Source organism: Miscanthus floridulus, chromosome 5, assembly GCF_019320115.1.
Source record: "Miscanthus floridulus cultivar M001 chromosome 5, ASM1932011v1, whole genome shotgun sequence".
NCBI lineage: Eukaryota > Viridiplantae > Streptophyta > Magnoliopsida > Poales > Poaceae > Miscanthus > Miscanthus floridulus.
Window position 1 is genome coordinate 98,202,820 of NC_089584.1, and position 27,896 is coordinate 98,230,715.

Sequence of the window (27,896 nt, forward strand, 5' to 3'; positions counted from 1 at the left end):
ATATATATATATATATATATATATATATATATATATATATATATATATATATATATATATATATATATATATATCCTACGAGAGGCTACGAGGAACAACCCCAAGTAGGCCTGGATATCGAGCCAGCTCGGCTCGTTAACATACTGGCTCGACTCGACTCGTTATACAAACGAGCTAGAAGAGCTCGTCTCGGCTCACTAAAAAAACTCGAGCTAGCTTGTTTGGCTCGCGAGCCAAATCATCCAAACATATTACATGGAGATATAAAAGCAAGTGAGCAACAAACGTAAAGTACTTATAAATTTAACAAAGGAGAATATAATCCATCCATCGATTGATCCATAATTCGTCAAAGTTTAAAGGCAGCCCACCACGACCATGACCATGACAATGAGTCCACGATAGTCATACTCATACAGTTTAGACATCTCAAGAACGAAGCAAAATAAATGAGCAGCAGCTTAAGTGGTAGACTGATCAGGTTTGTAGTGTAGGTAATATATATATACATCAAAGGCAAGTCAGAAGCAGTGTGGCGCGCAACCAACACGTCCCTAGTCCACTCCCTAGTTCTCTCCCCCCTTTATATCTTGTACCTGTATGTGAACAACACATCAAGTGAGAACAAATATACAAATATGATTTCCACCACACTACTAGACATTCTAAAATAGACTTACTAGTTGCTTTCCACCACAATGCTGGGAAGCTCCACACTCTCAATGTCACCATCATCACCATCTTCTCCCTGTAAAAACAGTAAAAGAATTAAGCATTACATATTTACATACACAAACTTTGGGGAAAATGGAGTTGAAAAATAGACTAAAGAGACATACCAGAATAATAGGACGACTTTTAGAACCTCGTATCCAACTAGATGCACAAACTAGTGTTTACTGTCGCTGGCTTCAAAGAACTCCTATAGTCATGAAGAATTCTGCCTCCACAACTGAAAGTGGACTCTGATGATACGCTGCTAGCTAGGACAGCTAAGAACTTCTTTGCCATACTAGACACAACAAGAAATCTAAGAGCATTCACCTTCCAATAGTGACGTAAGTTAAAATTCTTATCATGTAAAGGATGGTTTGCTTCATCTAGGTAGATAAGTAACTCAAATTTTGAAGTTTCTGAAGCACTTAACTCTAGAAAGGACTGAAATTCACTTGAAACAAGACAAGCCACTGAGCTGGTTGTTTCCTTTGATGATGAGGCTGATTGAGTGGTTGATGAGCTGCTATTGCCACCCATTTTCCGGCGTTGCTCCAACTCATGCTTCTTGTACAGCTCTTCTAACTCTTTTTTTTTATATCAGCAACCTCTTGTTCACACCTTGAGGAGTCATAAAGCTGACTAAAATAGAACTCAATATATCTCATTTTGAACCTAGGGTCAAGGATTGTAGCAATAACCATTACATTGTTCTTCTCTTCCCAAGATTTATCAAATTTGGCTAACATTGCAGCACCCATTTCCTTGAAATAAGGGTCCTCAGAATTTTTTGCCTTTAACAATGCAAGTTTGAATTTCAAAATGTAAGGGTAGAAGACATTAGCAGTAGGGTAAACTGATCCTGAAAATGCAGTGGTTGCTCCAGCCATCTCTCCTAGAATTGGCCTAATTTTCTCATACATGTTCCATTCAGATTCTGTAGGTTCCCTTGCATAGTTCTAGTCTACTTGAGCATAATAACCAAATGCAGACCTATACTCAATGCAAGTGTCAAGCATTTTATATGTTGAGTTCCACCTTGTTTTAACATCAAGAGACAAACATTTCCCAACTTTAATTGCATAATCATTGCAAACCTCTACAAATTTGCACAGGCGACTTGGAGACCTCTTGAAATATTTCACAGTATTCCTTAGGTCACTTATGAGACATTCTATTGTGTCTAGACCATCATTAACAACCAAATTGACTATGTGAGCAGCACAACGAACCTTATCTTCTATTTTCCATTCCACCAAGCACTCAAAAATAGCATGAGCTATCACCAAACCAGTGTGGGGAGGATCTAACTCAACAAAGTTAAGAACATGTACCTTGAGCAAGTTGTCGTTTAGCCTTAGCAAGCTTGTTCTGAAACTGTGTGCAGCGGGCAAGGTGACGGTTCAACTGTGAAGTTGCTTCACCTTGATGGTATACATAACTCTTATGACAGAATCTGCGCTTAGCCATAGTCACCATAGCACCAAACTCCTTCTCAGATTGAACTTTTATCTCTTTGAAATACTTCCAACAACCAGCCCTCTTTCCTTTCTGCCCTCTAGTTGCCTTCGAAGGATTTGACGGCACGCTTACATCATCTCCAACCTCCTGACTTGCATCATCATCTGCATCATCATCTATCGGCACACTTACTGATATATCAACATTCATGTCAAAGTTCTCTCTATGGTCTTCATCCTCCGCCAAAGGTTCCAAGTGCTACACAGAACAGGTAGTCAAAAATCAATTATGCTACACAACTGGACTACGTACAATCTACAGATCAAAATCAATTATCCTGTATTCATGTACATATTCACACGAATCACACAAATTCTAGGCTGCATCCTATAGATCAAAGCATGAACAAAAAAATACATGCCATGTCCGTGTCTGTTGATATGGAGGCCAATGGCGATGGAGCAATGGACATCGCGGCTGTGGATCCTTGACCATGGCCGTGGCCACCGCGATTGCCTGTTGAAGACGACATCTTCTTGCGGTTGCTCCTTGATTGAAGACTGGGCGCCACTGGAGGAAGCATCCCTAGGGACTCTTCCTCATCCTTCATGACCAACTCGAGATGGGAATGGGATGGGGCGAACTAGATGCCCGCAAGCAGGCGAGCTGCGTCCTGCCGTATTCCAAAATTAGGTCAGTCACATACAAGTGCCCTGGGAACCCATGGAACCTCAAGAACTGCTATCAGAAGGCCGGTGAGACCCTCCGTGGGTACATCCGGCGCTTCTCCCGATAGTGCAACGAGCTCCCTAACGTTGTCGACGCTGACGTAATAGGAGCCTTCCTGTCTGGGACAACCTGCGAGTCCTTGGTTCATAAGCTGGGACGCAGGGGCTTGCGAACCACCAAGGAACTCCTGGACATCGCCACCGGCCACGCCTCAGGAGAAGAGGCAGTCGGAGTGATCTTTGATCGCTTCGAGGGCAAGGCAAGGCGGGACGAGGGTGTCGGCGAAGGCACCTCCAATCGTTCCGCCAAAAGGAAGAATAAAAAGCAACGGCGCGAGGACTCGCTCGTGGCCGCTGCTGACCGCAAGGGTGGTCGGAAGCCCATAGAGGGCACTCCGAACCACTTCGTCTAAGGGCTGGCTCCGCCCCGCCCGACGTCCAAGGGTGGGCTCCGTCTTGCCCGACGGCTGAGGGCAGGCTCCACCTCGCCCAACGTCTAAGGGCCGGCTTCGCCTCACCCGACGTCTAAGGGCAGGCTCCGCCTCGCCCGACGATTGCACCCTGCTCCTTCATGATGATGAACAGGAGGAAAGATAGGACACTCAGGTCAACCGTAGTTACGAGGACCATGCCCTGCACGCCTGTATGAAGGTACCGTCAGGATACGATGGGATGGGCGCTTTAAGCCCTTTCCGACCTAACAGAGCCCGAACAGTGTTGTAGGCGCCGACTTTTGTCCTATAGTGTTGTAGGCGCCGCCATCAGCCATCGGGCGCAGATACTAACATAGGCATACGACAACTACTACAATCCAAGGAAGAACTCACATCATCTATAATAACAGGCGTATAATTATTTCCCGTCTACTCCCCGTAGAGTCATGGCTCGGCACCCTGACACACCGCACCGTCTGTCGGGGGAGGATGGGGCATGACCACTCGCTGAGACGAAGCTAGAGCCCGGCCCTATCAGGATCAACGAAACATGCTATCCCTGGCGTGGTTTGTCGTGTCAGCCGGGCAGGCTCAAGGGAAAAGGAAGATCCGGCACCCTCGAAGGATATTCTCTACCTTTGGTTTTTTCTCTTTCTCCCATCTGTAACCCCTGCTCCCCCCTTGGTCTATAAAAGGGAGGGCAGGACGCCCCACTAAAAGGAGGGATCAATTCGACACACAACCCACAGCGAAGCAGCAACGGAGCTCTTGGCGTCCTTTCGACCTTTCCATCAGAGACTTGGGACTTATCCCTCTCTCGACCGTTTGTACCCCTACTACGAACATTTTTTGGTACTAATAACACGAGCATCAGCAAACTGGACGTAGGGACATTTCGCCCGAACCAGTATAAACCTTGTGTCCTTTAGTACACCATCCGAGCCTAACGCGCAACAATATAAATTTACTAGTTGGTATTTGTTCGAAACACCGACACCGCGTAAGTCATAATTGTCCCCTCAGATTGTAGCAGTTTGCATGAGACAAAAAATTGCTGCTTGAATTCCTCCTCAAACTCTGAATAAATATTTCTCGTATATGATTTAGCAGCAGTCTTCAACATAGGTAAATCTAGGATATAAGTAACTGGAGTAGAGTTTCTTGACTTATGGTCTTCATCCAACTCATTGTCACGGAGACTCTTGGCACAATTCTCACATTCTTCAAGGAGTTCAGAAAGACAGTTTTCTACGGAGCCTTTTCTTGAAAACCTTGTTCATACCCTCACTCCTTTGAGTTGTGGAGTCAAGAAAGACAGCAGGCCAATGCACCCTCAAGTCATATAGGTTCTTTAGACATGAGTTATCCTCAAGTTTATAAGTTTCCAACAAATCTTTCCACTTTTTATTGAAATAAACCACATAACTTTCTTCATAGACACATTTTTAAACTCAGCAAGAAACTTAGGATGTCCTTTAATTACCTGGCTAAGATGTTTAGCGGCATTTTGAAAAATGTGCCACAAATAAAGGCGATGCCTTGTGTTTGGGAATACAATCCTAATTGCTGCTGACATGGCAGCACATTGATCTGTGAAAATTGTGCACAGATGCTTGCTGGACATTGCTTTCAGAAATGTGTTAAAGAGCCAAACAAATGATTCAATAGTTTCATTATACAACAGTGCAACCCCAAAAATAATTGTCTGCTTATGATTGTTGGTTCCAAGAATTGGAGAAAAAGGCATTGTTTGAAATGTGGTGTCAAATGAAATAGCACCACCAAAGCATGTATTGTCCATGATAGATTGACCTTCTGCCTACAAGAAATTTGCTATGCGACCATCTTCCTCGTCTACTTGTATAGCATAAAAAAATAGGATCCTCTAACTGCTTATTCTTCAAGTATTCCAACAAAGTTTGTGAATCATTGGCTGGCAAATACTTCTTGCGCTCATGACCAATCAGATTATTGCAATCAACAAATGAGAAGGGTATATTCTCTGCTCCTCCATACCACTGCTTGAAAAATTCATATACTTCAGCTGACTTTATTCCAGCTTTTCTTATTTGACTAATTATATGTTTATCGGCTTCTTCGATGCGTCGATGTGACCTCAACTTGTGTACCTTATTTGGACTAGCAAGATGATGATTATGATCAAGTACAACCTTTTGCACTATCCAAACCGCCTCTCGACTAACACTAAATTGAACACGAGCATTACAACACGTCCTTGTACTAGCATTTTCTTTCGAAGTGTCACGTGAAGAACGATTACCTCCTTGTCCTTGGTTACTGCAGACTATGTATTTTTGATAAATAGTGCCATCTACTCTCCGTTTTGTGTAGCTCTTTCTAATACTAAACCCAGTATTCCTAGCATAGGAGTTGTACATCTCGTATGCATCATTCTCAGATTTAAACGACATTCCTACTTCAGGCACTTTTACTGTTTCATTATGTTCTTTATCCACCTAGATTACAAAAGGGACAAAAATTGAAATGACAAATGACATACATGTAGTAAGAAAAATAGGCAAAGGCTCTAGTTACCTGGTCAGTTGGCTCAGGTGGTGTAACCTTGGGTGCCATGTCTTCAAGAATCTCAGAGGCCGACATGGTTGAATTTGGCGGCATTGCCGTCATAGTCGAGGACATGGAACCATCAGGGACATGCTCGACGTTCTCCTCATGTGCATCTAATGGTGTGGAGTTGGAGTTCTCCATGGATGCTGCCAATAGTAGATGCAACGCAAAACTTGAACGAACGGCACCTGCAAGGAGATCATTGCTCGATCAGGTTTGGACGTGGCTCGACAACAGTTATTGTTGTCCTCACCGCCGGCAAGGAAGATCTGGCCGTGGCCGTCCATGAAGGTCGTCTTCGCGGGAACGCACGCAGACGCGAGGAGGAACCGACGGCGCCTGGATCGGACCCCACGAGGCCACGACGCTCTAATTTGATGTAGGCTCGGGCGCTCGGTTTCAGTCAGCTCCAAACAGAGCCGGTGTCGGCTTTGGCTCAATCAGCGTTGTTGCGGCTCCGCGCGGACAGAAAAGTGCGATGCATCGAGATTCGCCAGAAGGACGCGTGGCAACCATACGGGCGGTGCTGCACGGGAGTTGGGTTGCAGCTCGACTGAACAACCGTTTCGGGCGTCATCGATTCCCCACACCTACATACAAAATCAAACGTGGGAAGGCTTTACTCGAGTCAGGGCCGTCCCGACATAAACCGAGGCCCTGTACGAACTTCTGAAGCGAGGCCTATTAAATTAGCAAATAGAATAATAAAATAATATATATGTTATAATATAGTACATAGCAACATGATACATTAATAATCATACCTATTTAATCTTAATTGCATAAGCTTTACTTGAACAATGTTATTCTTTTCGTGTTTCTTGAAATGTAATTTTCGATGATAGACTCATAATAATTTTTTTTTCAACATGTCACTCATCCAAAACAACTTTAGTAACCATAATTATATCTGTTTAGACTGATTTATAGAAGACATGACCTAGATTTTGGAAACCAATTGATGCACAGGTATGAAAAAATGAAAGATTTAAACAATACTCAAATGCCGATAAACATACACATCTAACAAAAAAAATAGGCCAATTCACTAGTTCTGCTATTGATGATTTATTGGGAGATGCGCAACGAAGACAAATAATGGCGAAGGGAATCCGGCCTTGTCAATGGCTCAATGCACCAGGGAATTAGAGAGAGAAAACAAAGATTTAGGCCAACGAATTGTGGAACTCGGCTGCATCACTGAAAAATTGAGGCCCCTTGTAAAACAGAGGCCCTGTTCGGTCGCACCGGCCGCACTCCCACAGGGACGGCCCTGCTCGAGTTCATTCGATCAGATGAGATCTCAGGGCGAGCTTAATTTCTTTGCAGCAAAAAGCGCAACATGAACGAACTCTAGTACGCAGAAACGCTATCCCTTTGATGTGACCAATCTTGCATCGGGTCTGTGCGTCACACGCAGACTCCATCTGCTGGGGCATGGCCGTGTGAGACGTCGACGATGACGCGGCATGGGTAACGACAAATAAGAGCAACTTGAACTCGTGTTGATCGATCGCTTTTGCAACGATTAACGACACGGCCCGGCCATGGCGCTTGGCGCTTGGCGCCTATATAATGTGGCTCAAGCTCTTTGCGTTGCTTGTCTTAGTTGATTTCCACCAATTAGTCCATTAGACCTTTGGATCTACGTCCTGATCGAGGGCGCCCAACCTAATATAGTTGGTGGGTCATCGTCGCACAGCGTCATAAATAGGAGGTGGGGTCCGGGGCGTCGAGCACGAGGTTCGCCTAAGCCGCCTAGCGCCCCACTTACAGTCCTAAACCTTAACCGATCACAGTGGCGGCGCTGCCAGCGACGGGAAGCACCGTCACCGGCCAACGTCGCCACTGCACCGCCGCCCTTCGACTCAGCACCGCCACTGGTCTTCACCAAGTACCGTGGTGGCGAGCCCGTCTTCCTCCAAGGCGGCCGACGGTTTGCACCCCCTTCACCCCTTTCTCTCTCACTCTATCTATTAATCTTGTACTAGTAGATGTTTTAGGATTGACTGTTTATTCCAAAAGTAAGTAGACATGCTAGATCTATGGCTAGTGATCCTGTTTTAGGTCTATCAATGGTATCAGAGCACCTAACTAAGTGTAGATCTAGCCTATCGAATAAGAAAACCGAGTAGCATCTAGAAGAAGGTGATAGATTCGTTTTCGGATCTAAACGGAGGGTTCATCGAACCCTAAACCCAAAATCGGGGAAGAAAAGGAGTGAGAAGGGCCTTGGGTTTTGAAAAGCAACTCAAAGCCGAACCCTAATCCGCGAATCAGATTCGGGGAAGAACAGTGAGCGAAACCCTAACCCTAACCAAAACCTAATCCCCAAATCGAACAAATCCAAGAAGAACGAAGCAAGATCCAGGCGGAGAAGAAGAAGGGGAAAGGGGGAAGAGGCCTACCTCGCCGTGCACCGCGTTGTCGCCTCCCCGGTGCGCGAGAAGAAGGCCGAGCGGGGCAGCTACTCGTCGGTCTTGCGCGGGCTCTGGCCAAGGGCGCCGCGACTAGGCCCCTCGATGGCGGCGCGCTCACCCATTGGGGAGCGCGCACGCCAACGAGGGGGCCGACGACGGCGCCATGCTCCACTGTGCTCTGGCTCTCGGTCGCTGCGGGCTGAGAGAGAGAAGGGGAGAAGAGAAATGGAGCTAGGGTTCCGGGGGAGGCTACCACGCGCTGGTTTTGTTCCCACGAGAAGCACGCTCAACTGTCAAATTAGAATGGACGGCGCAGATCAATCGGGCCAACAATCGTCCCAGGCAGCCACGCGCGGCCGCGCGGCTTTGTCAGCCCAGGCCTAGGTTGCGGCCTGGATGCGGGCAGTGCGCGTGCAAGGGAGCTGGACCGGGCGGCTTTTGCCGTTTTCGGCCGAGAACCGGTCAAGATTGAGCCCAGTTTTTTCTTTTTTTGGTTTTCCAGTAAATGTTTATTTCTAGAAAGTAAAAAATGGCTCAAAGAAAATAGTAGTGAAAACATCTAGGCCCCTAGTTGGGTTTCAGTGATTAATGACAATACGTGATTACTGTGACTAACGTGTGTTTTGCAGAGACGATTAAGTTATGTCATGATAATGGAGATCGATGGGCTATCATGGTGGTCATGCCCCTACGATGGAAATCATTTTGGTTTTCAAAGGATGGACGACAAGGTTAAGGCTAGACAGTTCTAAGTGTCGTTTGGTGTTGAGGAGACACTTAGAGTAGTTTAGGACTTTATTTTTTCTTTGGCAGTACTATTAAAGGGGTATGGACGGGTAGCTTGACCTAGGTGAATCTAGTGAGTTAGATGTGGTGCACACTTGCTAAATCTAGCACTAGGTAGCTCCTAAAAAGCCCTTAGATCTATTGCAGCAAACTTCATTCATGTATGATTGAGAGTTGGAAGTGAATGGAGGGTCAAATACTGACCGGGCGCTGGTTCCGGTGTGACCAGATGCTGGCGCAGAGTTCGGTCAGTTTATTTGATCAAGGTGATTTCGTCTGGTGCAACCGGACGCTGAGAGGTGAGCGACCGAACGCTGGGTGCCAGTGTCCGGTCGACTCCAGTAAAGTTCCAGAGAGGGAAAATCGTGACCGGACACATCCGGTCATAACTTAAACATTGGAGTTCGGGGAGAACTGACCGGAGCGTCCGATCAACATGACCAGAGCGTCCGGTCACCCCGTAGAGGCACATAACGGTTCGTTTTGAACACGGGTGTATAAATACTTTCTCCATTCGTGTGAGGGGGTACTTTTGCTCATTCCAACAGCTGAGAAACACCGTTGAGAGTTCCAAGAAGAGCAAGGTCCTAGTGTGGTGATTGAGATTTGAGAATCCAAGAGTGAGACCTCATTAGTGAAAGCAAGAGTAGCAAAGTGTGCATCCACCCTTCTCATTAGGCTTGTCGTGGTCAAGTAAGAGTCCGTGCTTATTACTTTTGATGATCGCCATCACCTAGATGGCTTGGTGGTGATTGGAAGCTTGGTGATCATCCGGCGGAGTTTATGGATGACTCAACTCAAGTTGTGAGCGGTTGTGTGTGATTCACCGCGACGAAGTGTTAAAGAATCAACCCGTAGAGAGCACTTGATCCTTGCGCGGATCAAGGGGGAGCTACACCCTTACGCGGGTGCTCCAACGAGGACTAGTAGGGAGTGGCGACTCTCTAATACCTCGGCAAAACATCGCCGCGTTCCTCCTTCTCTCTTTACTTTGAGCATTTACTTTGAGCAATTCAATTCTTGTCTTTACATTCATAGATTGTCATGCTAGAGTAGGATTGGAACTTAGGTTGCAAGTCTTTTTGTGCAGTAGAATATTAGAAACACTTTCTAGGCACAAGGGATGAAGTTGGGCTAACCATTGGGCTTAATTATTGTAAAGAAATTTAGAATTAGCCCAATTCACCCTCTCTCTTGGGCATCTTGATCCTTTCAATTGGTATCAGAGCCTTGTGTTCATGTTTTTAGACTTAACTGTCTAGAGAAAGATGTCTCACGGGGATGGTCCTCCTCCTATCTTTGAGGGGGATGATTTTCCTTATTGGAAAATCCGTATGGAGACGTATTTAGAAGCTCTAGATGTTGGAATACTTAGAGCCGCCTCACAATGCTTCCCAAAACCTCAGGATGCTACACACCTACAAGGTGATGAGGTGAATTACGAGAAATGGAATGCAAAGGCTCGAAACACCATCTTTAGAGGCATTTGTAAAGATGTGTTTAACCGGGTGAGGAACCACAAAGACGCCCATGCACTATAGTCAGATATTTGTGTGCTCCATGAAGGAACAAAGAGCGAGCGTGAGGAACGCTATCATCTTGTCATGAAAAAGCTAAATTCATTTGAGATGCTTCCCAAAGAGAGTGCTAATAAAATGTACTCATACTTGAATGTTCTTGTAGAAGAAGTCAATGGGCTTGGACTCACTCAAATGCAACCATCCAACGTTGTATGAAAGATTTTGAGTGTCCTCCCCATTGACAAATATGGGCATATTATGACCGTGCTTCATCAAGGTGATCTTTCCACTGCTACACCGACATAAATCTTGGGAAAGATCAATGCTCATGAGATGTACATGCACATCACACCTCAAGATGGCTCATCCTCTACAAAGAAGAAAGAAAAAAGACTTAGCATTCAAAGCTAGCCAAGAGAAAGGCAAAGCAAGGCTTGAGTATGAGAGCTCAAGTGATGATGAAGTTGATGATGCTAGTCTTGCTCTCATGGTGAGAAGAACCGCCAAGATACTAAAGAAGCTCAACAAGAGTGGCATCAAGTTTGATGGGAAGAAAAAGAAGTTCTTCACTAGCTCTATAAGGAAGCCAATCTCGGAGATGGATTGCTACAATTGTGGAGAACTTGGTCATCTAGCACACCAATGCACAAAGCCCAAGAAAGACAAGTACAAGAACAAGTACAAGGGCAAGAAAGATTACTCAAGTAATGAAGAAGAAGATGAGAAGAAGAAAAACAAGCCATACAAGAAGAAAGATGGCAAGGAAAAAAACTTCCACAAGAGAAGAAAAATGGGAAGGCCTACATCATCGGTGATTGACTCACGGACATTGATTCATCAAGTTGTTCATCCGATGATGATAGTGATAATGAGAAGGTGGCCACCATTGTGATTGACTCTTCATCATCTTCACCAACACCACCGCTATCATCCTCTACACACCTATGCCTTATGGCCAAGGGTGAATGAAAGGTATCCAATGATTATGATAGTAGTAGTGATGATCTTGCTAACAATGATGACTGTGATAGTGATAGTGATGATGATGAATTTGAATCACCTTCATATGATGAACTTGTCAAATTGCTAAACAAATATACTAGAATCATTAGAAAGACTAGAGCTAAGAATGACAAGCTAGAAGCTAAGAATGATTCTCTTTTAGCTAAATGTGATATAGCCGAAAAGGCTAGTGTTGAGCTTAGAGAAGCAAATGATGCTATAGCATCCAAACTCAAGGAGCTTAAATCTTCTAAGAAAGAGCTTAAAGAAAAACATGATAAACTTGAGAGGATACATAATGAGCTCATCACTAGCCATAACATGTTAAAAGAAGAATATACTACTCTTAAGATTAATCATGATAATCTTGTCATTGCTCAAGAATATTTATCCAATGAGCCACATGATGCTACAAACAATATTGTTAAGATTGATATAGCTACATCATGTGATGATTTGATCATTGAGAGCATTGAGCAAAGTTCTAGTAGCAAGGGCAAGCAAGTGGTTGAGACAGATAGTTATGATGAGTATGTCGAGCTCAAGATTGACAATGAAAAGCTCAAGAAAGATCTTGAAGAGATCAAAAGCCACAACACTATTGTGCTAGAAACTCTTGATCATGATAGTGATTTGATTCTTGAGAATAAGAAGCTCAAAGAAGAGAACAAGAAACTCAAGAAAGAGAAAAACAATGATGCACTCAAGGAAGAGAACAAGAAGCTCAAGTTGTAGAAAAAGCATCTTAAGATTGGATTGAGCAAATTCACAAGAGGCAAGCATCTTCAAAGTAAGCTACTAATGAACACCGTCATAAAGATGGATAGAAGTGGTATTGGGTACTTGATAAACCAAGAGAAGAAGGCTCAAGCTCAACAACAACACAAGTCAAAGCCAAAGCCAAAGAGATATTTTGAGTGTGGTCAAGAAGGCCACTTTGCCCATGAGTGTCAAACTCCACCACCACAACCCTTGCCTAAGCATGCTAGACCTTTTGCTTTCAATATTGATTACATGCTTAGAAATGATTCTAGTGGAAAGATGAAAGTCATGTTCTTAGGACCTCCCAATAAGAATAGGCCTAAGAAAATTTGGGTAGCAAAGTCACTTATTGAGAAGGTGAAGGGCCCTCAACAAGTTTAGGTTACTAAAGCTTGATCTCTTGTATGTAGGTAAACTACAAGACCGGTGGAAGTCATTGGGTTATTGATAGTGGTTGCACACAACATATGACCGGTGATCCTCGTATGATCACCTCACTAGATGATGAAGTAGATGGACAAAAAAGAATCACATTTGGAGATAATTCAAAGGGCAAGGTTAAAGGATTGGACAAAGTGACAATATCAAATGATCATTCTATCTCAAATATGCTATATGTTACTTCATTGAGCTTCAACTTGCTATCCGTTGGACAATTGTGTGATCTTGGCTTCCAATACTTGTTTACCGAGAAGGAAGTTGTTGTATCTAAGAAGGATGATGATCAAGTGATTTTCAAAGGATTTAGATACAACAACGCCTCGTCGGAACCCTAGCTTCACAATGCCTTCTGGTGGTTCCTCGATTGTCGTTCCTCTTCTTTTTGGATCGCTGGTTCGTCAGGTAGCAAGCCCTTGATTCTAATTTCATAACTGTTGCTTGCTTCTTAGGGTTTCACATCTCTAGATATATTGTAATTATTTATATATCTGATCTATTCTAACGTGTAGCGAGTCGGTGTTTCTGAGGTCTCAGTGGCAGTTGTCAGTCAACTTAGGGCCAAACTCACGAGTACGGATCGAGGCCAAGCCTCAGAAGTGACAGTTGGCAATTGATTCTTGTCAGGGCAGTAGTTCTTTTTAGCTTCATCAGATGGCTCGTGTAAAGAATATTGGAGGTGGTCCCAGTGATGAGGATCCAAGGCCCCTGCCTCACCAGTCTGTAGATAAAAAAGGCAAGGCGACGAAGAAGCTAGCGACAAAGAAGTGCAAGTACCTTGACACAGATACAGCAAGAGCAACCACAGTTGTAGAGGCCACAGAGCGCGCAGAGAGAGGAGGTGCTAGGAGTGGTGTTGTTATTGTAGATTAGCTTTCACCAACACAAAGGGCTGCACTTGAGCGGTTGAGCACCGTCATGGTGGTCTAGCTGGGACTATCATGGTTGGAGGACAGCGTGACGCTATTGATGAGAGTCAGCCTTAGGGGGAGTCACAGCAGCAGCCATAGCCAGCAGAGCAGACTTAGGAGGGAGAGCAGGCTGAGGAGACAGAGCAGACACCTCAGCCATAGCTTCGCCACTCTGGTCGTACTCGTGCTCCATTCACACCGAGGCTAGAGACATAGCAGAGGGGTTCTTGTCCATCGCCTAGACCACAGGGTTCGCCTCCAGTGACTCACTTGGATTTGAGGGCTGCCACGGCCAAGCAGGTTCAGCAGCTCAGATTTGTGGACTTTGAGCAGTGGTTCCCGCCGAGGAGAGATGATCGAGCTTTAGAGGGCTTCTACACACCACTACAGGAAGATTTTTATAATGCATATCTTAACAGTGGGGCTGTTTTTAGATCTCAGAGGGTGTGCAACATTGATTCCATTATAGCAGCAGCAAGAGAGCATCTTCGCCCTTACCTATCTTACCTACTAGGGCTGATAGATTTACTTGGATAGATAGGCTTATATGTTTCATCTTAGGTACGTGAGTTTTATGCTACACTCTGGATTGACCCGCAGTATAGATTTATACACTTTGCATTCAAAGGCAGAGATTACAGGCTGATGAGCTTTAGGGTTGGGGAGATTCTTAGGCTTCAGGAGCAGCCTATCCGACTACATGAGGTTTTCTATAGATAGACAATGCCTCCCAGACACCCTCACGGCGGTCTTGTGCCCCTACAGATCTAGTCCGCCATTGCTTCACAGAGCCTTTCGGCGAGGGGTCGAGCAAGACACCCAATGATCTCATTCCTACTGCTAGAGTGCTTGATGCTATTATGAGAAGGACACTACTTCCGAGGATGGGGTATCGCAAGGGCTTGACTCACATACAGCTATGGCTACTGAACTCTCTGATGTAGTAGACTATGTTTGACATTTGAGATCTCCTTCTATCAGAGATGGAGGATACTATTGCAGAGGGGTTCAGGGGTCACAAGCAACTGCCATATGCTCACTGGATTACATTCTTGATCCATAGGGCAGTTACTATGAGGCCATCTGAGATGCTGGCAGAGTATAGTGGTGCTACTACAGAGTTCCCTGCATACAACATGACTCAGATGATCCGCCATAGTGTAGTGAGGACACCTAGCTAGCCGCACCGTCATCCAGAGGTGCCAGAGACTACAACCCAGTAGGATGAGACCATTAGGGGTATAGCAGCTATAGAGGAGGAGCAGCTTGATGCTCAACAGGAGGGAATGGTTGAGAGCGACCCCAGCGACAGCTCAGATGATGACTACCGGGAAATTCCTTAGATGCCTTCTCGACAACATAACCATGAGGCCGCCAGCTCCAGTTTAGCTCCACCTACACCACAGATAGATCCCGCTCTACTTGCTATACTTGAGCGGATGAGGCAGGATTAGGCTCGCTAGGCTTAGGAGACCGCTGCTACTTTTGCATAGTTTTAGACCAGGCAGGATGAGTTCTAGCAACAATAGCAGGAGATCAAGCAATAGCAACAGGCCATACAGCAGTAGCAGGCCATGCATCAGCAACAACTTATCATGCAGTAGAGCTACTTAGGTTTATGCAGCATGTTGTGACAGCTATTGGGGCTTTAGCGTCAGGGACCGCCAGTGCCACAGCCTTCACCCCAGCTTGATCAGCCTACCACCACTTCTATGACTCTAGCTTTCTAGCCCAGTGGGCTTTAGAGTCAGGGACTGCCAGTGCCACAGTTTCCTTAACCTATAGAGTAGGTATTCTAGTGGTTTGCTTTGCTAGTGCCAGCCCTATAGTTCACACCTCTTCATATGGGCTTTACTCTGCCTCAGAGTTCGTCAGTGCTCACCCTAGTTTCTAGGAGCCTTGGTGCTTCATTTAGTGAGTTGACAGGGCAGCCTACACCGCCAGAGCTACATGTCCCAGGTCCTTCAACAGTTGCACCTATTACCGGGACTATAGAGATGCTCCCTTCATCAGTTGCATCATCAGAGCAGGCAGCACCAGTTCTAGATCCGACCCAGACTGCTTCAGCATTACTTCCAGCTACAGAGGGTCAGACTGCTCAGAACTTAGGATCAGATGATGATGGCACATAGTTCTAGCTCGCTCCTCACACCTCAGCGCCTGACTTGTCCGCTGTAGCCCCGCCGACCGATCCTTAGGTTTTGGTGTTTGACACCAAAGGGGGAGAGGGATCGAGTATGATAGACTTAGGGGGAGCAATTTATTTAGGGGGAGTTTATCTACTATATTTGGTTCTTATGTGTGATACACTATTATGCATTCATGTGTTTACTTTCATGCATCGAACTATATTTATGTGATCGTGATATTTGACATGTGTGCTCTCTACTTTGAATTATTTATATATCATATCACTTGTGTTATGCTCATTTGCGTTGCTTCCATGTTTTACTCCAATGCAAATGAGCTTTATTATTTGTACTCATGCTTATTTCATATCTTTTGAGTACATCATGTTGGCTTGGGTCATATAAGCTTGCATAACACTTTTGTTCTTAATGTCAAAAGCTTATTTGAACCAAGCATGTTAAAAACCTCATCTCTTTCACATACTCGAGGTGGTATTGTCATCAATCACCAAAAAGGGGGAGATTAAAAGCATCTAGGCCCCTAGTTGGGTTTTGGTGATTAATGACAATACGTGATTACTGTGACTAATGTGTATTTTGCAGAGGCAATTAAGTTAGGTCGCGGTAATGGAGATCGATTGGGCTATCATGGTGGTCATGTCCCTACGATGGAAATCATTTCGGTTTTCAAAGGATGGACAACAAGGTTAAGGATGGACTAGTTCTAAGTGTCATTTGGTGTTGAGCAGACACTTAGAGTAGTTTAAAACTTTATTTTTCCTTTGGTCGTACTATTAAGGGGGGTATGGATGGGTAGCTTGACCTAGGTGAGTCTAGTGAGTTAGGTGTGGTGCGCACTAGCTAAATCTAGCACTAGGTAGCTCCTAAAAAGCCCTTAGATCTATTGGAGCAAACTACATTCATGTATGATTGAGAGTTGGAAGTGAATGGAGTGTCAAATACAAACTAGACGCTGGTTTTGGTGTGACCGAACGCTGGCGTAGAGTCCGGTCAGTTCATTTGATCAAGGTGATTTTGTCTGGTGCGACCGGACGCTGAGAGGTGAGCGACCGGATGCTGGGTGCCAGTGTTCGGTCAACTCCAGTAAGGTTCTAGAGAGGGAAAATCATGACCGGACGCGTTCGGTCAGTGCTGACCGCATGCTGTCTAGCGGCCGATCACAACTTAAACACTCGAGTTTGGGGAGAACTGACCAAAGCGTCCGGTCAACATGACCGGAGCGTCCGGTCACCCCGTAGAGGCACATAATGGTTCATTTTGAACACGGGTGTATAAATACTTCCTCCATTCGTGTGAGGGGGGTTCTTTTGCTCATTCCAACAGCTGAGAAACACCATTGAGAGTGCTAAGAAGAGCAAGGTCCTAGTGAGGTGATTGAGATTTGAGAATCCAAGAGTGAGACCTCATTAGTGAAAGCAAGAGTAGCAAAGTGTGCATCCAGCCTTCTCATTAGGCTTGTCGTGGTCAAGTGAGAGTTCGTGCTTATTACTCTTGGTGATCACCATCACCTAGACGGCTTGGTGGTGATTGGAAGCTTGGTGATCATCCGGCGGAGCTTGTGGATGACCCAACTCAAGTTTTGAGCGATTGTGGGTGATTCACCGCGACGGAGTGTCAGAGAATCAACTCATAGAGAGCACTTGATCCTTGCGCGGATCAAGGAGGAGCTTCACCCTTGCGCGGGTGCTCCAATGAGGACCAGTGGGGAGTGGTGACTCTCTGATACCTTGGCAAAACATCACCGTGTTCCTCCTTCTCTCTTTACTTTGAGCAATTCAATTCTTGTCTTTACATTCATAGAATTGCCATGCTAGAGTAGAATTGGAACTTAGGTTGCGAGTCTTTTTATGCGGTAGAACATTAAAAACACTTTCTAGGCACAAGGGGTGAAGTTGGGCTAACCATAGGGCTTAATTATTGCAAAGAAAATTAGAATTAGCCCAATTCACCCCTCCTCTTGGGCATCTTGATCCTTTCAAGTAGAAATTTGAATTTTACTATGGGTACAATTCATGAAATTGAGTTCATTTTTCCGCTGCAATGTAATAGTTTATTATCTTATAATTAAGTTCGAACCAATGGGAGAATTTAATTTGAAGAGTAGTCTTTTTTAGTCAATAAATTATAATATTGTTATTTTTTTACCAACGTTGATAATAACAATATTATAATATTTATTCATAAGTTTTCCATGTATTAGTTCTATTTCTGCCCAACGGTGATGTAGAATTAGTGTATAAGAAAATTGTATGTTTTAATTTTAACCAACCTTAAATTAACGCATGCAATTATAATGATATATTTTCTCACTATCTCTGACGATATTTTTCAAGACTCAACCCAATAACATTCATCTCGCACATACCACCTCTAGAAGGGGGTAATTATAGAGTATGGCGAGAGAAGTATGAGCTAGCACTTGTGCTGTCCGAGAATGACTTAGCGTTTACCTCCCCGTGTCCTACTGAGCCAGTCTACCCGGTGAGGGCAGAAAACGAGACTGATGCTGATTTCACTGCTCGACAGCGAGATCATGCAGAAGTTAGAATGAAATACGATCTTGATCAGAAGAAGTGGGACATCTCGAACCGCAAGTGCTTGATGGTGGCCAAGTCCACTATTTCAGATGCTATAAAGGGGTCTATCCTAGACTGTGATACCGCCACAGAGTACCTAAAGAAGGTGGAGAGTCAGTTCACTAACTCTTCAAAGGCTTATGCTAGTACATTAATTAAGAAATTGTTCAATGAAAAATATACTGGTGACGGTATCAGAGAGCACATTTTGAAGATGAGCAACATGGCTTTGAAGCTGAAGCCAAAGGATTTGGGGCTCAAGGATGAGTTCCTGATTCATTTAGTTTTTGCTTCATTGCCAAAGGAATAGGAAACATTTGTTGTTAACTACAACATGCAGCCCGACAAGTGGGACATAGAGAAGCTCATCGTAATGTGAGTTCAAGAAGAGAAAAGGCTGAAGTCCTTATAGGGTGACTCTATTAACCATGTGAAGGACAAGAAAAAGAACTTCAATAAGAATGCCAAACCTCAAGGGAAAACCCCTCAGACTGAGCACTATCAGAAGAACAACAATGCTCAAGTTAAAAAAGATCAGTGCAAATGGTGCAAGAAGCATGGACACTATTAGAGGGACTATCCAGACTTCTTGAAGAACCTTCTGAAGAGAGGTGAGGATTTCATTACATTCATAGATGAATCCCTGTATTTAAGTTATGCAAAATCTACTTGATGGATTGATTCAGGTGCAACTGTTCATGTTACAAATTCATTACAGAGATTTATACGAGGAAAACCCTGCAAAGAGGAGAAAGAAAAATTAAAGTAGCAAATAGAGTTGAAGCTCAAGTTGAATCCATTGGAGATCTTTCTCTAGATTAGTTGATGGTTTTCTACTTAAGCTTTCAGATGTTCTATTTGTACCCTACTTAGTTGATGGTTCACACGTTTAGATGACGATGGATATGATTGCTATTTTGGTAATGGTAAATGTCAGATTATTTATAATAATAAATGTGTTGGTCTTGCCTTCTGACAAGACAAACTTTATTTATTATCACTTTTTGAGAATGTGAATGATGTAAGTACTGAGAATGAGAATGCTTCCTTGTCTATGAATGCAACAAATGAGCGGAAGAGAGTGCATGATGTATCTTTGAAATTATGGCACTATCGTTTAGGCCATATTTTGAGGGGGGGGAATAGAGCGATTGATTAAGAAATCAATTCTTTCACCTTTAGAATTTTTAGATTTAGAACAATGCATAGATTACATAAAAGGAAAGATGTCAAACGAAGCGCAGGAATTTTAGAAATAGTTCACACAGACATCTGTGGTCCTTTTCCTGTGAAGAGTGTGGATGGTTATGATTCATTTATAACATTCACAAATGACTACTCATGTTTTGGCTATATTTATCCAATTAAGGAAAGATCGGAAGCATTGGATAAATTTAAAATATTCAAGGCTGAAGTAGAGAATCAACACAACTTAAAGATTAAGGTAGTAAGGTCCGACTAGGGGGAGAGTACTACGGTCGACACACCCCATATGGCCAAGTTCATGTACCCTTTGTAAGGTACTTATAGAAAAATGGCATAGTAACCCACTATTTTACACCGGACGAGCCTTAGTAGAATGGAGTAGCTGAAAGACACAACTGTACCTTGATGGATATGGTGAGAAGCATGATAAATTACTCTACTTTATCGATAAGTTTATAGATGAAGGCGTTAAAAACCACCATTCATATTCTTAATCTAGTGCCAAGTAAGTCGGTGCCCAAGACACCGTATGAGTTGTGAACAGGAAAGGAACCCTCACTAAACTATTTATGTATGTGGGGTTGTCCAGCTGAGGCAAAAGTATTTAACCCAAACATAGAGAAGCTAGACTTCAAGACAGTCAGCTGCCATTTCATTGGCTATCCAGAAAAGTCAAAATGTTATCGCTTCTATTGTCCTGACAGACAAACAAGTTTGTAGAAACAAGACATTCTGTCTTCTTGGAGGATGATATGATCAGGGAGAGCATGGCAGCGCGAGAAATAAGTTTTGAAGAGAAGCGGGTATATGTGCCCACTCCTATGGTTTAGGAGCTATTCTTCATGCTACCTGTTGTTGCTTTTCCAACAGTGGAAGACACTGTAGTAACAACACCTGTTATTAGTTCTCCTGTGGCAACAATGAATGAACACGAGGAACCTGTCCTTCAGAATCCCCATGAACCCATTGTCACACATGAGGAAGAACAACAACAGCCTTATATAGAACAAGCGTCATCTAACGAGGCCCCTATAAGGTCTCAAAGAGTCAGGAGATTAGTCATTCCTGATGATTATGAAATTTATGAATGTGAGGAATTTCAAATGGAGGATGATCCCACCTCATTTGAAGAAGCCATGAGAAGCGCTCACTCATCCAGTGGCTTGAAGCCATGTAAGATGAAATAAAATCAATGAAAACTAATAGAGTTTGGAACTTAGAAAAAATTTTCAAAGAAGCCAAGATAGTAGGCTGTGTAAATGGGTCTACAATACTAAGCATGACTTCAAAGGGAATATTAAAATGTTTAAAGCGTGACTTATGGCGAAAGGTTTCACCCAAAGAGAAGGCATAGATTACAATGAGATATTTTCTCCAGTCTCATATAAGAATTCTTTTAGAATAATAATGGCACTTGTAGCACATTATGACTTAGAATTACATCAGATTGATGAAAAGACGGTGTTCCTAAACGGGGATTTGGAGGAAAACGTTTACATGGCACAACCAAAAGGTTTTGTTGTGGAAGGAAAAGAATGTATGGGATGCCGCCTAAATAAATCCATTTACGGATTAAAGCAAGCTTCAAGACAATGGTATTTGAAGTTTGATAGTAAAATAAGAAAGTTTAGGTTTCAAGAAAATGAAGAGGACAATTGCGTTTATGCAAAGTTCAAGAATAAAAAATATATTTTCTTAGTCTTGTATGTGGATGACGTCTTGCTCGCTAGCAGTGATGTTAATCTACTACTAGAAACAAAGAAGTTCTTATCCTCAAAGTTTGATATGAAGGATCTCGGTGAAGCTTCGTTCGTCCTAGGAATAGAGATTCATCGAGATAGAGAAAATGGGGTTTTAGGATTATCACAAAAGGCATACTTAGAAAAAGTTTTAAAGAAATACAGTATGCAAAATTGTAAGTCATCACCTGCTCCCATAGTCAAGGGCGACAGATATGGGGAATTTCAATGTCCTAGGAACCAATATGAGATCGATCAAATGAAAGCAGTTTCATATAGTTCAGCTGTTGGAAGTTTATAGTATGCTTAAGTGTGTACTCGCCCTGACTTAGCATATGTTACCAGGTTGCTTGGCAGATATTAGAGTAATCCAGGAATAGAACACTGAAAATTAGTAAAGAAAGTTTTGCGTTACCTGCAAGGTACGAAGGGTCTCATGCTAACGTACAGAAGATCTGATTTTCTGCTCCTAGAAGGATACATATTCACTCTCGCAGGATGAGCTATATCGTGGAAAAGCTCAAAGCAAACCGTCACTACATCGTCCACAATATATGCTAAGTTCATAACATGTTATGAGGCCACAGGGCTGGTGAATTGACTAAAGAAATTCATGCCCGGATTGAAAGTGGTAGACGGCATACATAAACCACTCAAGTTATACTACGATAATAATCCGACACTATATTATGCTCACATCAATAAGTCAAGTGGTGCTGCCAAACACATTGACATAAAGTATTATGTTGTGAAAGATAAAGTCCGGGATCATATAATTAGTCTTGAGCATATAAGAATAGAAAAGATACTCGCAGATCCGCTTATAAAAGGCTTACCACCCAGCGTGTTCAGAGAACATTTAGCTGGCATGGGTTTAAGGGAAATCCTATGATTCCTGGATAATAAGGGCCTAGTTAAGAATCTGTTTCAAAACAGAGAGGTGCATTGTAGCTGTTTAATCTAATGGCAAGAGACAGTGATAATGAGACACGCTCTATGCACTGATCTATGATGGAATGAGAACAAAAGAAAGAAAGTAAGTAAGTTAAGTTTAAGTTATAAACAGGATCAAGGGGAAGAATGTTAGTTGATCTTCATCAATTGACCCAACGGTCAATTGGGTCCTTGAATCTACACCCTAATCGGGGACGTCTAACCCTAATATGGTTGGTGGGCTCCCGTCGCACAGCGCCATAAATAGGAGGAGGGCCAGGGCGCGATAGACCTAAAACAGGATCACTAACCATAGATTTAGCATGTCTACTTACTTTTGGAATAAACAGTCAGTCATAGAACATCTACTGGTACAAGATTAATAGATAGAGTGAGAGAGAGAGAGGGGGGTGAAGGTGGTGTAAACCGTCGGCCGCTTTGGAGGAAGACGGGCTCGTCATCTCGGTGCTTGATGAAGACCCGGTGACGGTGCTGAGTCGAAGGGCGGTGGTGCAGTGGTGGCGTTGGCCGGTGGCGGTGCTTCCCGTCGCTGACAGCGCCCCCTCTGTGATCGGTTAGGGTTTAGGACTGTAGGTGGGGTGCTAGGCGGCTCAGGCGAACCTCGTGCTCAGCGCTCCGGCCCCTACCTTTTATTTATAGCGCTGTGCGATGAAGCCCCACCAACCATATTAGGGTTGAGCGCTCCGATCAGGACACAGATCCAATAACCCAATTGACCGTTGATGAAGATCAACAAACAGCTTGCACCACCACCACACACGCTCGTGCACAAGCACCCGGTTTAAAATAGCTTCAGTTTCACAAAGCCCAAGCGACAAGTTTCTTGAAGAACCTTGCCAGCTCCCAGCGCCGATCGAATGGCGAGGTGCCTCGTCAGCGTCGTCCTCATGATAGCATTGTCGCTGGTGTGGTTCGTTGTGTCCATGCGCGCGTGCTCCAGGCGCCGACGCGGCACGGCTGCGCAGGCTCATGAGGAAATGACGACGACGGCGCTGCAGGTGCCAGTGCCAGGTGACGTCGAGGCTGGGGAAGACGGGAGCGGAGCTGCTGCGTCGGAGAGGCTGAGCCGTGGAGGCCCGGACCCTCAGCATCACTGATCGAAGAATCTCGTGGTTATGCTACCGTTTTGGGTGGCTTCTGCCGTTGGAAGCCGTAACGCCGTATAGGCGACGAGTGATACGTTTCTCGGCTCACGTATGGGACAGTGTGGAATAAACCGAAGGTCGTCAAGTCGGCTTTATGAGGTTTGTTGAGTGTGTTTATGGGTATCTATCTATCTATCTATCTATCTATCATTAAAGAAAAAATAGATTCTTCCGTCCGTTATATTTTGCCTCCTAGTACAGACTTTGTTGTACAGGGCAACGATCCGAGGTTCATCCAATCCTACTGCAAATGGACGAACTCAGCCGGAGTTTTGATGAGTTCAGATTATACTTTGTTAATAGAACCAGTAATAGTTTAGCTCATGAGTGTGCTAGATTGGTGTCTCGTGAAAATCTGGTGGAAGAGTGGCTTATAATTCCACCAGGTTTACGAGCTACCGCTAATGATGATTGTAATCCTACTCATGGCTAATACAAAACACCGGCTTGATCTCAAAAAAAAGTACAGACCTTGTTAGAAAAAAAATCTTCCGAGCGAAAAAGAATGAGGATAGTATAAAGCTGGTTGACCAGACACAGGAGTACAAAACACAGGTCGTCACACAATCATAAAAAAAATATTCCCCGCGCACGTTTCATGTTTGCAAGCTTAAGAAAACGTAATAAATAAAAAAAAGCAGTTTGGTTAAGAGTACTACACAGAAGTCAGACAACCATAAAAAAGGGGGACATACTCTCCGTGCATTTTTCATGCTTGCATTGTTAACAAAAGATTTTTTTATTTTTATTTAAATATAACAAAGATATCGCCGTTACCCGGGAACGAACACGGGTCACAGGCAGGAATACTCACTACTATACTACAACGACACTAGTTGAATGGTTTCTTAACTATGCTTTCTTATTCGTTTAAATAATGCGGCATGTTGTTAGTTGGTGTTGGTGACGCCTGATGCGAGTATGCGATAGGTCCACAGTTCGGTTTTAGCAACTTTTTGTGCTTTGGTGGCTACCTCAATGGACTGTTGCAGTGCGCTGGACCATCGTTCCTGTAAAACTACAAAGTCAAAGTAAGTAGGAATTGTACTCCTCTGTGCCTAAATATCTATCATTTTTACTTCTTGATAAACAAATTTGACTAAATATATAAAAAAATATTAACATTTATGGTATATAATTAATATCATTAGATATATATTTGAATCTAGTTTTTTTTAATAAATTTATTTAGAGATACAAATGTTGCACGTATTTTCTACAAATCGAGTCAAACTCTCGGGATGGAAAGCAATGGCGACAATTAATTGGGGACAGAGAGAGTATGTGGGTAGCTACTGCACGGCTCCATAGTAAAGATGGCAACGGGTAGAGAATACTCACAAACTCGACGGGCGCCGATACGGGCGCCAAACTGTGCCCACAAGCATGGGTGCGGGCACAGCTGTCAACCCGATGGATATTTGATGATGGGCAAAGAAATAACCTACCCGCACCCGTAAACTCGACAAACCCGCTCCGATCGATCACTGACAAGTGGACCGCCACTCAGCCACTCTCCTCCCTAACACCACACCGCGCGCCCTCCTCTGTCTCACCGCTCTCTCCTCAGTCCTCGTCCTCACGTTCTTTGCCAAGAGGCAAGAACAGAAAGAACAGAGAAACATCCCTCTTCTTCCTCTCCAAATCGCACCTCCAAATCCAGGAATCAAGTTATGCATGTCGCACCACTGCGTTCTCCATCTTGAGAGCTTTCCATTATCCTATGGGTCTCTCTCTAGCAGTAGCGGATGTAGTATAGGTGCATGGGGGTACAGCTGTATCCCCAAAAATTCTGTAGAAACACTAAGTATATGTACCTATAATATTTAATTATGTAAAACATTATCAAATAACAAATTCTTGAGCTCAAGTACTCATCTAAGATGATGGACTATAGCTCTTTCTTCTAAAGCCTGGGAATCCAAAGTTAACCTGTGCACAAACACAAGTATAAGATAAATACGAACGAGTTTTGCTAAAAAAAAGATAAGTATGAAAACAAATTAATTGGACAGTTTTTTTTTGGAAAAGTTGACTCTTTTTCCTTCCAAACCATCATTATAGTTTTAATTCGTGAAGTTTGAGTCTTGATTTTGTTTGATAATCAGACAATTTTTGGAAAGAAAAGTCGTCTGTAGATTACTTGACAAATAAATAATTTTACTTTTGTAGAACATTGTGGTATTAACAGAAACAATGATCTAGCATTTTTAATATATTACTCTATATACAAAGCACAAAAGATTTCTTGGTCTACCCTGAGTCAGCAAGAAACTAATATGCTTATGAAGACCTTGGCAATGACTATATCTGTATACTCCTAGATGATTGTTGGTTAATTGTATCCTTAGAGCATCGATCTCCAATAGTCTTTGTAAAATTTACTCTCTAAATCATCATTTGAAGAGTTATTTTATGAAAAACACTTTCTATATCTTTGTACACTCCGCCAGCTTTTCTATAAATCATATGAAAGATATACAGTCTTTTGGAGTTGCTCTTAGTGAACTGCATCACTTAGATCGTTTATATCATTAGCGAATTGTGTCACTTAGGTCCGTACCCCCATGACTGAAATCCTGGATCCGCCACTGCTCTCTAGTGTGGAGCATCGGAGGAGATCGAAGAAGGTTGCCCTCCATGGCTGCCCGCGTCACCAGGGCGGTGCGGCCACCGGACGGCGGGGAGCCTCCTCTTCGCTCGCCCTCGGTGCCCCGGCCAGCCGCGAGCCGCCTTCCTCGTCGACCGCCCTGGCCAGCCACGAGCCACCTTCCTCGCCGGCCTTCCTCGTCGCTCCGCCGGCCTTCCTCGTCGCTCGCCCCGGCTGGCCACTGTCCTCGTCCCTCACCCCGGATGGCCGCCGTCCTCATTGACCTGCCGGCGGGCACACAGGCATGCCAACAGGCGAGCCTTGCCCGCGGATAGAGGGCACGGGCATATGTTATTGTCCGTGGCGGGTGGGGGCACGGGTGCGGGCACGAGATTTTGCTCGCGGGCACGGGCGTGCAAAGCAACTGTCCGCGCGGATATTGTCCGTTGCCCTCTTTGCTCCATAGTGCTGGACTGCTGGCAGCCTGCCGCAGGCTGCATGCATAAAATATTTGCAAACCAGGCTAATGCTACTATACTTAAAATATATTTGCAAACCAAGCTTGGGCTAGCCAGCCATATACCGGCGGTACCGGGCCACCGGCACCCGAGCGCGAAATGCATGCAATGCAATAAGAGTAACGTGGAAGTCAACGTTGCTAGTACTTGGATCATGCATGATCAGTAGTGCAGTACGACAACAATAGTAACGTGAGGCAGCATGAGCAGTGATTCGGATGATAGGACTTGAGCGAAGGAGAGAGAGAGAGAGAGAGAGAGAGAGAGAGAGAGAGCTGCTGGAACCTGTGGAGACGGACAGCAGCAGAGTCGAAACGGCACCACAGTGACGAGGGCGAGGAGCCGCGACCCCAGAACAGAGCCGCTGCGATTAATGGCATGGTCCGCGGTCGGGTGGGCCTCCGGCATCTTCCCTGTCCTGTCCATCGCCGGAACTGACCATGCATTACGCCCCCGCTCGGGCTATGCAGCGTGGCTCCTGCGGCTGCGGAGCTGTAACGCTTGTCAAAAGCCGGCGCGGGCGCTGGAACGCGCGCGATGCCGCTGGGCGAGTGAGCAGTCGTGCTTGCGTGCCCAGCCGGGAAACCTGAACACAAAGGACAAGGGAGGGGATCAGGGGAAGCAGCGGACGATTCAGCGTTTCTTTGACAGAATGTATACCTGAATGAATTCAGTGATATCACAAAACTACATAGGGTCAACAAGGGAATTGCTGAAGCACAGGGTGCCTGACTTTTGCTTATTTATTTATTTATCGATGGACAACAACCGTCCTCCTCCGGCAGCTTTCTTGCCGCCGGAGCCCCCATTGCAAGAAACTGTGGTCGGTACAGATCGAATCTGATAGGGGCCAGTCGAGTCAGGCGTATCCAAGGGCAAGCTTGATGAGCGTTGCATTATGGCAAGGTATTGCACATGCGCAGCGAACTCAAAGGCTTCCAGCTTCCTGCTGCTGGGTACATATGTCTAGCTGCCTTCGCAGCTTGCTGCTTCGCGTTCAGTAGTTCGTCGATTCAGCTAGACAGAGAGACAGTGGCCTGCTCGCCTATCCCTGCAAACTGCACACCCTTCGTGCATTATCCCGTTCGTTTGCGTTTATTCAGAACTACTTTTCAATCATGAAACAATATTTTTCTCTCACAACATTTCAACATAAGTATCAACCTAAGCTAAATTTCAGCATCAGCCAATAGGGTACATTACGTATACTCCTCTGGATCTACCGGTGGCCAGATCCTGTACTACTACTACTA

At 44.4% G+C, this 27,896-nt stretch overlaps 1 pseudogene; it reads right to left on the minus strand.

The window, feature by feature from the left end:
- Positions 1 to 679: 679 nt before the first annotated feature.
- Positions 680 to 6,067, minus strand: LOC136454985 (zinc finger BED domain-containing protein RICESLEEPER 2-like; annotated as a pseudogene).
- Between the last annotated feature and the right edge of the window lie 21,829 nt (positions 6,068 to 27,896).